We start from the raw sequence: 11,153 nt of genomic DNA on the forward strand, positions 1-11,153 counted from the left end.
CAAGGCAGGTGCTCCAACTGTTGTCCTACTCATCAGCCCTCAAAATTTAATTGTTTATTTATTTCTAATTATTATTTTATTTATTTATTTATTTGCTTTTTGGGCCACACCTGGCGATGCACAGGGGTTACTCCTGGCTCTGCACTCAGGAGTTACTCCTGGCAGTGCTCAGGGGACCATATGGGATGCTGGGAATCGAACCCGGGATGGCCGCGTGCAAGGCAAACGCCCTGCCCGCTGTGCTATCTCTCCAGCCCCTCTAATTATTATTTTAAATGTCAATACCAATATGAATGTTTCGTACACGCAAGTTGCTTCACCCATATTTCTCGAACTTTCTCAACCCCCAGCCTCCTTCTAGCCTTGTTCACTCCCTGTGGCGCCCCTGCTCCTGCTGGCTGGCTTCCTAGTTCTGTTCTGTAGCCCCCTATTTGTGTGATTGTTGCCTGTGGCCTCTGTGGAATATCTTGGGGGCACAAAGGGGCTCTATGGTTGAGAAACACAGGGCGACACTACACCACACTTACCACCAAATGGTGCCCCCCATTATTCCAAGTCTGGCCCCTCCAGTGCCCTCAGGATCCCCGTTCGGTTGGCTCTATCTCAGGGGTGTTCCTATCGGGTATTGGCTAATCATTTGTTTTGTTTTTTAATATTCCTTATGTGAGTGAGATCATCTGGTGTTTGTCCTTTTTCTTCCTGACTCATTTCACTGACCTTGACTTCCTCCAATACCATCCAATTTGCAGCAAAGAGCAAGAGTCCATCTTTTTTCATAGCTGCCTAGTATTCCACTGTTTATCTACATGCAGATAGACCATGCATGCTTTATCCACTCACCAGCTGTGGGACACTTGGGTTGTTTCCAGATCTTGGCTAGTGTGAATAATGAGGCAGAGAACCTAGGCGTGCCTATAGCTTTTCAGATGAATGTTTTTTATGTCCTTAGGGTAGATTCCCCGGAGTGGAGTTGTTGAGTTGGACGGAAGTTTTATGTGTCAAGTTTCAAGAAGTCTCCACATTGTTTTCCAGAGACGCTGAATCATGCAACAGTCCACCTGTCCCAGTGGATGAGTTGGCCACATCCCTCTCAGTCCTGACCGTTTGTCAACTTTTTGATGTAGACCTTCCTTGCTAGTATGAGACAAGAGCTCATTGTCCTTCTGGTTTGCAATTCTCTGATAATCAGTGATGACGAACATTCTTCTCATGTGCTTGATGGCCACTTGGTGGGAGGATGTTGGACTATACCCGGCAGTGCTCAGGGTTCACTCCTAGCAGACTCAGGGGACTCTATGTGGTGTTGAAGGTTAAACTGGGGTGGGTTATAGACAAGGCAAGCACCTTAACCTTCGTACTATCTCTCTGTCTCCTCCCCAGATTAAAAAATTATTCGGAGAGAGGGGCTGGAGCAATATTACAGCGGAAAGGGCACTTGCTTTGCATGAGACCAATCCCCGCACCCCATATGGTCCCCCAAACACTGCCAGGATTGATCTCTGAGCCCAGAGCCAAAAGTAAGCCTCTGAGCACTGTCGATTTGTGGCCAAAAAAAAAACAATAATTATTTGGGTGGGGGGGACTGGACCTCTCCTAGGCGAGCTGCGGGGTGATCTCTGGCAGTGCTCAGAAGACCATATTCTGGGCCAGTGATCAAACCAGGACTGAGGGATGAAAGGCAATGTACTATCTCTCTAGGGAAAAAATTGGGAGATGGTGGGGCCAAACTCAGGGCTTATTCCTGGCTCTACACTCAGAAATCACTCCTGGCGGTGCTTGGGGGATCACGTGAGCTACCTGGGATGGCATCCGGGTTGGCAATGTGCAAGGCAGATACCCTAATTGCTGTACTATCGCTCCGGTCCTGGCCAAAACTTCTCATTTTTATTGTTGTGGCGATGCTCAGGGGCTCAGGCCTGGCTGGGAATCAAAGTCAGGTCCTCACATAGGCAAGGCGTGAGCTCTCCACATTCCCTGGCACTTTCACTATCACTTTCTAACAAACCTTGTGGGTGAATTTGGTCACATTGCTGGGAATGAAGGTGCACCGTCACCAGCACTGGGCCTCACTGTGCAGCCTGAGACCTGCCTGGGATTCATCCCCAAGGCCCTGTGGGACCTACAAGCAGATGGGTTCCTTGTGGGAAGCCAAGAGCCCTCTCATAGACCCTGGCCATGGTTCCCATGTTAGGAACTGCTTGGGACAGACATTGGTGACAGTCTCCCAGGACTTCCTGATCTCAGCAAATACCTGATCGATAGCCACACATCAGGCTGACAGCTTATCTGGCCTTATCTATAGTAACCTCCAGGATGCATCTACTCCCTAAGACCCTTTGATATACAAATGTAAAGCTCAGGAGGCACCTACTGCCACAAGACCCTTTGATGTGCAAATGTCTACCTTGAATGTTAGGTAAAGCTCTTGCTGCTGACCTTACCGTATATGGTTATATTGCTTCTGCTCCTGACTGAGCTGCCCGGACCCTATAGAAACAGCCTGTATCCCTCAATAAAGCCTGTCCCTTTTTCTCTCTGTTTCTAAACTGTACTCTGTCTCTTGTGTCTCGTGTTCATTCAATTGGTCCCTCCTTGCACCATGGGATCAATCCTCGGGCCACCTCCGCGGGCCGGCCAGAGAGTGGTTACTGGGGCCCCCTGCAGTTCCTGAGGCGGCCCAGCCAAGAAAAGCAGGGGGAGGGGACAGAGGTTTCGTGCCTCTCAGGCACTGGCAGTCTGCGTGCACTCGGGTAAGCGTTGCTCCAAGTGGTCAGATACCTGTGCGTGCGCTGGCCAGGTGCTGCGTGCAGCTGGCTCCGCACGGCAGCCAGGAATGTGCGTGCTAGCAGCCAGGTGTGTGTCCGCAGGTGTGCTGTCATCTCCTGAGCCCTCGGGCCTGGGAGCTGCTACCTCACGTGGCGTGCCTGCAACCCTCCTCCCCTGCCGTGGGAATAGAGAGTCTCTCACGCCTCACAGAGCCTTTCTTGTGTGGCTGTTTAAACTTTATGTTTCAGGTATGCACTCTTTACCTCCACTCCCACCCACGTGCACTTCCCTCCACCAATGCCCCTGGTTTCCCTGCCGCCCCCCACCCCCCACAGCCTGCTCCCTTAGCAGACACTAATTAATTGGCTTTATATTGCTTATTACAAAACATATCTCGTGGGGCCAGAGCAATAGTATGATGGGTAGGCGTTTGCCTTGCACGCAGCTAACCTGGGTTCTATCGCCAGCATCCCATATGGTTCCCACCCCCCCCCCCCCCGCCCCAGTAGTGCCAGGAGTCATTCCTGAGTGCAGAGCCAGGAGGAACCCCTGAGCATCGCTGGATGTGAGCCCAAAAGCAAAAACAAAACACCCCCCAAAAAACAAAACATATCTCGTAATGGTGCCGCTGAAGTTGTGGCCTGAGGATTTACTGATCTAAATTTACTCACACCTAATAGATTTAGGTGTGAGTCAGGCCTTCTGGGCTATTGTTTCCCCTCAATATGCTTAGTGAAACTTTGTTTCTTCTGGGCTGTCAGCTCGGTGGCATCTGGGGGTGTTGCCGCTGGCTTCAGGGGCTCAGGATCAGGACGATCAGGATCAGGACGATCAGCTGCAGGTGTCTCTGCATCTCTGAGATCTCTGAGACAGTCCTGAACCAGCTCTCTGGCGGTGGAGCTGGGTGTGGGTGGGTGGAGCGCTGGGCCTTTGTCAGGGCGGGGACCATATCCCGCCTAGGGTCCAGAGATCCGGGCCAGGTGGCGGCTAGACCTTCATGGGAAAACTCAGTCCAGTCCTAGGGCGGCATTTCTGACGGGGTGGGGCCCGGAGAGGCCTCAGTAGGCGGGTTTGCAGCATCCTTCTGGCCCTGCTCCTAGGCAACGGTCACTGTGAGAACCTGCGTCCTGGACCCGGGGCACCAACCCTGGGACGGAGGGAGCCAAGATCCTGCCCAGGTGTTGAGGGCCTCCCGCGGAGACGGAGCATAGCCGGATGGCTCTGGCCTCAGCTTCCATGCTGGGTCCGGGTGGGGGTGTGCCAGACACGGGCAGTCTCCTCCGATTCTCGCCCCACACACATAGCTGTTAGGTGGGGAAACTGAGGCTCAGGGGAGGTCTGTGGAGTCAGCAGCCACCTGGCGGAAGCTCTCTGAGACCTCGTGGTGTGTGGCCAGGCATAGGGGAGGGCAGTTGTCACCCCCACCACCAAGAACCCCTAGTATGACGGTGGAGACTCTGGGCCAGCCTGGGAAAAACGAAGTATGAGGAGAGAGAGTGAAAGCTGGGAACAGAGGTGTTTCTGCACAAACGGAGCTGAGTGTTGGAAGGACTCGGGGCAGGAGAGCTGAGGTCTCTGTTCCTGGGGGGGGCTCTGAGCCCTGCCTGCTATGTTGGGGTCCTGGCCACGTCTAGGCTCGCTCCTGCTCGCCCCCCTCTCCTAGCGTGGTGCGGGGAACGTGCTGGGACCTGCCGTGTGCTCTCAGCCCCTCACTCACCTCCTCCACACTCAGCAGGCCTGCAGAGCCAGGCCACACACTGTGGACACAGGCAAGTGAGAACAGGGCCCCTTCCTGGCACGAGCCCCAGCCCAGCCCCTGGGGAAGGTCCTGCCTTCCTGGGAGAAGGGGGCAGGGCAGACCAGCAGGTGTAAGGAGGGTACAGGGACTGGGTGGAGCTTGCAGCCAGGATGCCTGACTCCCCGCTGCCTGGGGGGTCTCCAGGCTTCCTCGAGGTGGCCTGGCCCTCTGGGAGGTGTTTCCTTCCGGCTGCTCCTTCTCACGCAACGGGCCGGAAGGGTTGGGGGCCCATTGTTCGCTGGCACGCCAGCATCCCACAGCCCCCCCCACCCCCAGCTTCTGGGAAGGGGGAGCAGTGGAAGGAAGTGGGCTGAGCCCAGACCTGGCCAGACCCCAGTAGGAGGGTGTAGGATCCGGGGAGGCTGCCCCAGTCACACTGTGCTCTGGGTGGGCTCCCCCAGTCCACTCCCATTCCTAGCTGGTGAAAGTGAGCATGAGAGGTGTATGTGTGTGTGTGTGTGTGTGTGGGGAGGGGGGCTGGAGTAATAATACAGCGGGAAGGGCGTCTGCCTTGTACGCGGCTGACCTGGGTTCGATTCCCAGCATCCCATATGGGATTCCCAGCACAGCCAGGCGAAATTCCTGAGAGCATGAGCCAGGAGTAACCCCTGTGCATTGTCGGGTGTGACCCAAAAAGCAAAAAAAAAAAAAAAAAAAAGGAAAGTTGTGTTTGTGTGCAGGTGTAGATGCGGATGTGAGTAGGGGTAAGTGAGCATATGTGAGGTGCTATGTGCAAGGTGCCTCTGTATGTGTGCGTGTGTGTGTGCGCGTGCGTGTGCATGTGTGTTGTGCGTGTGTGTGCCTGTGTGCCTGTGTGCGCGCGCGCGCGTGTGTGTGTGTCCAGCACTGACCAGCTTGCTGGCCCTCTCCACGCTCTCACTAAGCCCCCACCCTCAGCCCGATAGGGCATTCTCACCCCCATAGGGAGCAACAACATGCAGACATGAAGACTTTCGCGGCCGCCCAGGGCAGGCCAGCTGGGATTCAGCCCCGAGGGAGCCCAGTCTGTTCTCCCTGCTTCCCTGCTGGGGATCGCTGCTCTGGGTCAGCAGGTTTGGCCCAGGATGCACCAGGCGCAGCGGAGGTGAAGGGTACGTATCCAGTGTTGCCATGTTCCCTTCTGAAACCGAAAACACCCCCCGAAGTGCAGGGCCCGCAGTGGCCCCAGGGCCAGTGGGTCCCAGTGAAGACCAGGCGCTGCCCCAGCTGCCCAGGCCCTTAGCGAGAGGGGAGCGATGGACACACACTCCTCCTGGATGTGCCCCCCCCACCCCAGGGGATTCGAGAGAGCCTTCCCCCATCTTGCTCCCCTGCTCCTCTGTGAGCCCCTGCCCAGGAGGACCCGGAAGAACAGTTGTGTCAGGGCAGGGGGCTGAGGTGCAGGGCCAGAGAGGGTCACTGAGAGCCCCGGAGTGAGAATTCCAGGGACAGGGACCAACGCAGGAATAAGGAAGACTTTTTTTTTTTCTTTTTGGGTCACACCCAGCGATGCACAGGGGTTATTCCTGGCTCATGGACTCAGGAATTACTTCTGGTAGTGCTCGGGGGACCATATGGGATGCTGGGAATCGAACTCTGGTCGGCTGCGTGCAAGGCAAACGCCCTACCTGCTGTGCTATCTCTCCAGCCCCTAAGGGAGACTCATGGCAATTCCTTCCCTCCCTCCCTGCTCCTTTCTTCCTTCCCTCCCTTCCTCCAACCCTCCCTCCCTCCTTCCTTCCTTCCCTCCTTTGTACTCAGGAATCACTGCTCTTGGGACACAGAGACCAATCCCAGGCTGGCTGTGTGCAAGGCACGTGCTCTGTCTGTTGTGCGGGCTCTCTGGGCCGTGCTCAGCACCTGAGTCACCGTCCCTCTTTCATTGGTCAGGAGGCTCAACCTGGCAATCCAGCGGGGGGCAGAGGAGAATGGCAGCACTGCTGACCCTGAGGGTATACAGGCAGGAGCATGATCAGTGGGGATGGGGTGGGGGTCCTAGGGAACCCCATATCTTGCTCAGGGCTTCTCCAGGGCTCGGTGTGGAGACCCTCAGGGGCCCTTCTCCAAAGGGAGATGACTCCTGACTCACCAATGATCTCTGGTCCACATGGCATGGTTCTAAAAGATAGCACTAGCTGGGACCAGCCACTGAATACCACTGGTGTGACCTAAAACCAACACAACCAGACAAAAATGTTGAAGGTAGGCTGGAGTGGAAGTACAGCAGGGAGGGTATTACTCCTGGTTCTGAACTTACAGATGGTGGAGCTCAGGGCATCATGTGGAGATCTGGAGATCAAACCAGGCTGACCACATGCAAAGTAAGTGCCAAATCCACTGAACTGTCTCTCTACGTGTGGCTGGCCTGGGTTTGAACCTCAGCACCCCTTATGGTCCCCCGAGCACTGTCAGAAGTGATGCCTAAGTGCAGAGCCAGGAGTAAGTCCTGTGCATTGCCGGCTATGGCCCCCGAACACAAAAAAGGAAATAAAATTTTGGGGGTGTGGGGCCTTGAGTGTGTGAGGGCCTGAACTTGATCCCGGCACTATGGAAGAAAAGATAAAGAAAGAGGAAAGAAAAGGAAAGAAGCCAGAACAGCAAGAAAGGAGAGAAGTCAAAAGCAGTGTTAGGGGTCAGAGCAATAGTACAGAGGGGATGGCACTTCCCTTTCATGTGTCCAATCCAAGTTCAATCGCTGGAATCCCATGTGGTCCCCAAGCATTGCCAGGACTGATTTTTTTTTTTTTTTTGCTTTTTTTGGGTCACACCCACCCGGCGTTGCTCAGGGGTTACTCCTGGCTCATGAACTCAGGAATTACTCCTGGCGGTGCTCGGGGGACCATATGGGATGCTGGGAATCGAACCTGGGTTGGCCGTGTTGGCTGTGTGCAAGGCAAACGCCCTACCCGCTGTGCTATCGCTCCGGCCCCCAGGAGTGATTTCTGAGTACAGAGCCATGAGTAATTACCCCTGAGTAATCACCGGGGCTATTCAAAAACCAACGGGGTTGGGGAAAGCAATTTTTAAACTGAGCCCTTCCCCATGAATTGCATCTCCACATGCATGACCCTCCCGGCTCTGGCTCTTGCCCACAGACTTAGGGGAAACTGGCAGAACAGCTCAGGCGTGAGCCCGCTTGGGCACATGCAAGGCAAGTGCTTTACCCCCTGTACTATCTCTCCTGGAGATATCGCGGGAGCAATAGCACAGTGGGTAGGGCGTTTGCCTTGCATGCGGCCAACCCGGGTTCGATTCCTCCGTCCCTCTTGGAGAGCCTGGCAAGCTTTCGAGAGTACCTCGCCCACATGACAAAGCCTGGCAAGCTCCCCATGGCGTATTCGATATGCCAAAAACAGTAACAACAAGTCTCACAATGGAGATGTTACTGGTGCCCACTCGAGCAAATCGATGAACAATGGGAGGACAGTGCTACAGTGCTACGATCTCTCCACCCTCAGATTTGTGGTGAAGACTCCGAGGTGGCTGAAGCAGGGGTCTAAGCTCGGAGATGGCACCTGCCCATGGTTTGCACCCTGTAACGGAATCCAGGGCCCTCCCTTCCAGCCCCACATGCTCCACGCTCCCTCTGCTCTATCTGAGTCCTCCGAACAGTGCTAGGGGGCTCCAGGGCTGCCCTCAGCGGTACATGGACGATTACATCGTGCCTGGAGTGGAACCCGGGGCTCCAGCAGGCATGTGCTCCAGCCCTTTGCGTCATCTTTCAGGCCTTCCACACAATTCACCCTGTCTTTGGTTTTGGGGGCATGCTGGTGGTGACAAGCGCTTAGTCCTGGCTCTGCATTCACACTCCTGGAGGGGCTTGGGGGACCATATGAGATGCTGGGGATCAAACCCGGCTTGGCCTGGTGCAAGGCAAGTGCCCCACTAATTGGACTATCGTTCCGCGTATTTTGGTGGAGTTCTTTTGTTTGTTTTGTTTTTTGGTTCACTCACACAGAGATGCTCAGGGACTATTCCTGGCGCCGCACTCAGGAATCACTCCCGGCAGAGCTCAGGAGACCGTATGGAGTGCAGGTGAGTGGCGTGCAAGGTCAGTATTTTGCCTACTGTGCACTCACTCTGACCTTTGTTCTTTGTTTTGTTTTTGGGATCTGGGCCACACCCAGAAGTACTCAGGATTTACTCCTGGCTCTGTGCTCAGGGATCACTCCAGCTGAGACTTGGAGGACTAGATACGATGCCAGGGACCAAATCTGGGTTGACTGCAGAAGGCAAGCGCCCTACCCACTATATGAGCTCTCCGTTTTCCTGCAAAAGGTTTTTCTTTTGACATCACACTCAGTGGGTTACTCGGGGTTTACTCCTGCCTCTGCACTCAGAAATCTGCTCTGGCACTGCTCAGGGATGCTGGGGATCAAATCTGAGTCGGCCACGTGCAGGGCAATCGCCCTCCCCACTGTACTATCTATCGCTCTGGCCTCAAGGTCCCTCTCTCTCAGAAAGAAACCATGAGGCCCAGTCCTGGCCAACACCCCCCTCCCCCAGTTAGTTGTAGAAAAAACTGTTGTGTCCCCGTCTGCCTCCAGCCTGTCAAGTGGGGGCCAAAGTCTCTGCGTCCAATTCCTCCTCACCTGGCTCTGGCCAGAGGGAGTCCTGAGCCAGCCCAAGTGAGTTAAAGATTGGCCAGGTGTGCGTGAGAAGACCAGGCCAACTCCTGACCACAGCAAACCTGATGGGGCAGTGACCGCGGGGTGACCTGGGCCTGGCCGATTGACAGAGGGTGACCATGTCTGCCTGTCACTTCTACAGAGCCTCAGTGCGTACCCCTGGGGTGCATCAAATCCTGCTCCTTACTGTCGCGGAGGGCTAAACCAGATCCTCCTCAGACTGGGGCTCCTCACCTGAGATCATGACTCCTCCCTCAGACTGGACCATGTCTCCCTCCTCAGCCAGGGTCATGCTTCCTGACACACCCAGGGTTAGCTGTGTCCCCCTTCTCAGAGAGGACTCATCTTGCCCTGGGTCAGGCCCTTCCTTTCAGTTAGGGCTGTGTCTCCTTGATCCTGTCCAGGTTCATGTCTACCCCATCTCAGGTTCACAGGCAGGACTTGGTCTTCCCCAGATGGAGCTTCCTTAGGGCCCCAAATGGGCCTCCTGTGACTGACAAGCCAAGTTTTCTCTCAGATAGCCTTCCTGGTTTTGGGCTGGGTCTGAGGAGGAATAGACACAGAAAGCAAGGCAACTCCCTCTGCACTCCAGGGATTTAGCACAGACTCCAGCTGATGTTTTTTCTTTCTGTTTGTTTGTTTGGGGGCCACATCTATTAATGTTCAGGACTTACTCCTGGCCCTGTGCTCAGGAATCACTCCTGGTGGTGCTTGGGGGACCATATGGGATGCTGGAGGTCAAACCATGTTGCAAAGCAAGCACCTTCCCCACTGCCCTATCGTTCTAGTCCCTAGTTTTTATTCTTATTTGGGGGGGGGGTCACACCTGGGGTTACTCCTGGCTCTGCATTCAGGAATTTCTCCTGGTGGTGCTCAGGGGACCATATGGGATACTGGAGGTCAAACCCAGGTAAGCTGCATGCAAGGCAAACACCCTACTCCTGTACTATTGCTCTGGCCCCTGGTTTTTATTCTTAAATGTCCATCCCTACCGCCAAAGTCAAAGCAAGCCAATATTCTGGAAACAATCAGAATATTGATTATTCTGATTGTTTCCCAAAATATCAGAGCAATTATGCCTCTAAACACTTTGTTTTTGCTTTTTTGTTTTGTTTTGTTTTGTTTTAGGACCACACCAAGTAAGGCTCAGGGCTTACTCCTAGCTCTGGGCTCAGGGGTTACTTTTGGCAGGGCTCAGGAGACCATGTGGGGTTCCAGGGATTGAACCTGGGTCTTCTGTGTGCAAGGCAAATGTCGAATCTGCTGTACTATCTCTCCAGCCCCCATAAACTTTCAGTTTTGATTAATAAAGATTTTTTTTTTTTGGCCACACCTGGCAGTGGTCAGGGTTTACTCCTGGCTCTGTGCTCAGGATCACTCCTGGAGGGGCTTGGGAGCTGGAGATCAAAGTAGGGTTGATTGAGCTCCTGCCCACTCTCTCGGCCCCTGAAGTCTGTCATTTACATTAGGGTTCATTCTGTTACACTTTCTGCCGTTTAAATGTATAACGTGTACATATAAAATTATAATGACATGTGTCTCCATATAATCACATTATCATACCGACTAATTTCAGCACCCTAAAACTCCGCTTTGCTCCATCTGTTCCTCCCGCCTCCCACACCCGCCCGCTGAACTTCTGGCAGCCACTGATCTTTTTACTGCCTCAGAGCTTGCCTTTTCCAGGGTGTCATATATTTGGAATCGCAAAGTACACAACCTTCGCAGATTGCCTTCTTCTCTTTAGAGCAAGCATTGGAAGTCCTGACACATCCTTTCGGGGCTTTTTCATAGCTCATTTCTTTTTATTCCATTCAATATTTTATTGCATTACTTGCCTTTTCTTCAAAAAAAAATTCTGGTAAAATAACAAAATTTGCCATCCTAAGCCTGTTAAGGGTATAATCCAGTGGCCTGATGTACATGCATAAAGTTGGGCAACAATCAACACCATCCACTTCTAGAACTTTTTTACGATCCCA

General features: G+C 53.8%; 1 protein-coding gene across 1 annotated transcript in view; it reads right to left on the minus strand.

The window, feature by feature from the left end:
* Window positions 1-11,153, minus strand: part of ARID3B (AT-rich interaction domain 3B) — a 208,617-nt gene that overhangs the window by 36,739 nt on the left and 160,725 nt on the right. The gene's annotated exons all lie outside the window — the stretch shown is intronic.

The sequence above is a fragment of the Sorex fumeus genome, unplaced genomic scaffold, assembly GCF_029834395.1.
Source record: "Sorex fumeus unplaced genomic scaffold, SorFum_2.1 ptg000067l, whole genome shotgun sequence".
Taxonomy (NCBI): domain Eukaryota; kingdom Metazoa; phylum Chordata; class Mammalia; order Eulipotyphla; family Soricidae; genus Sorex; species Sorex fumeus.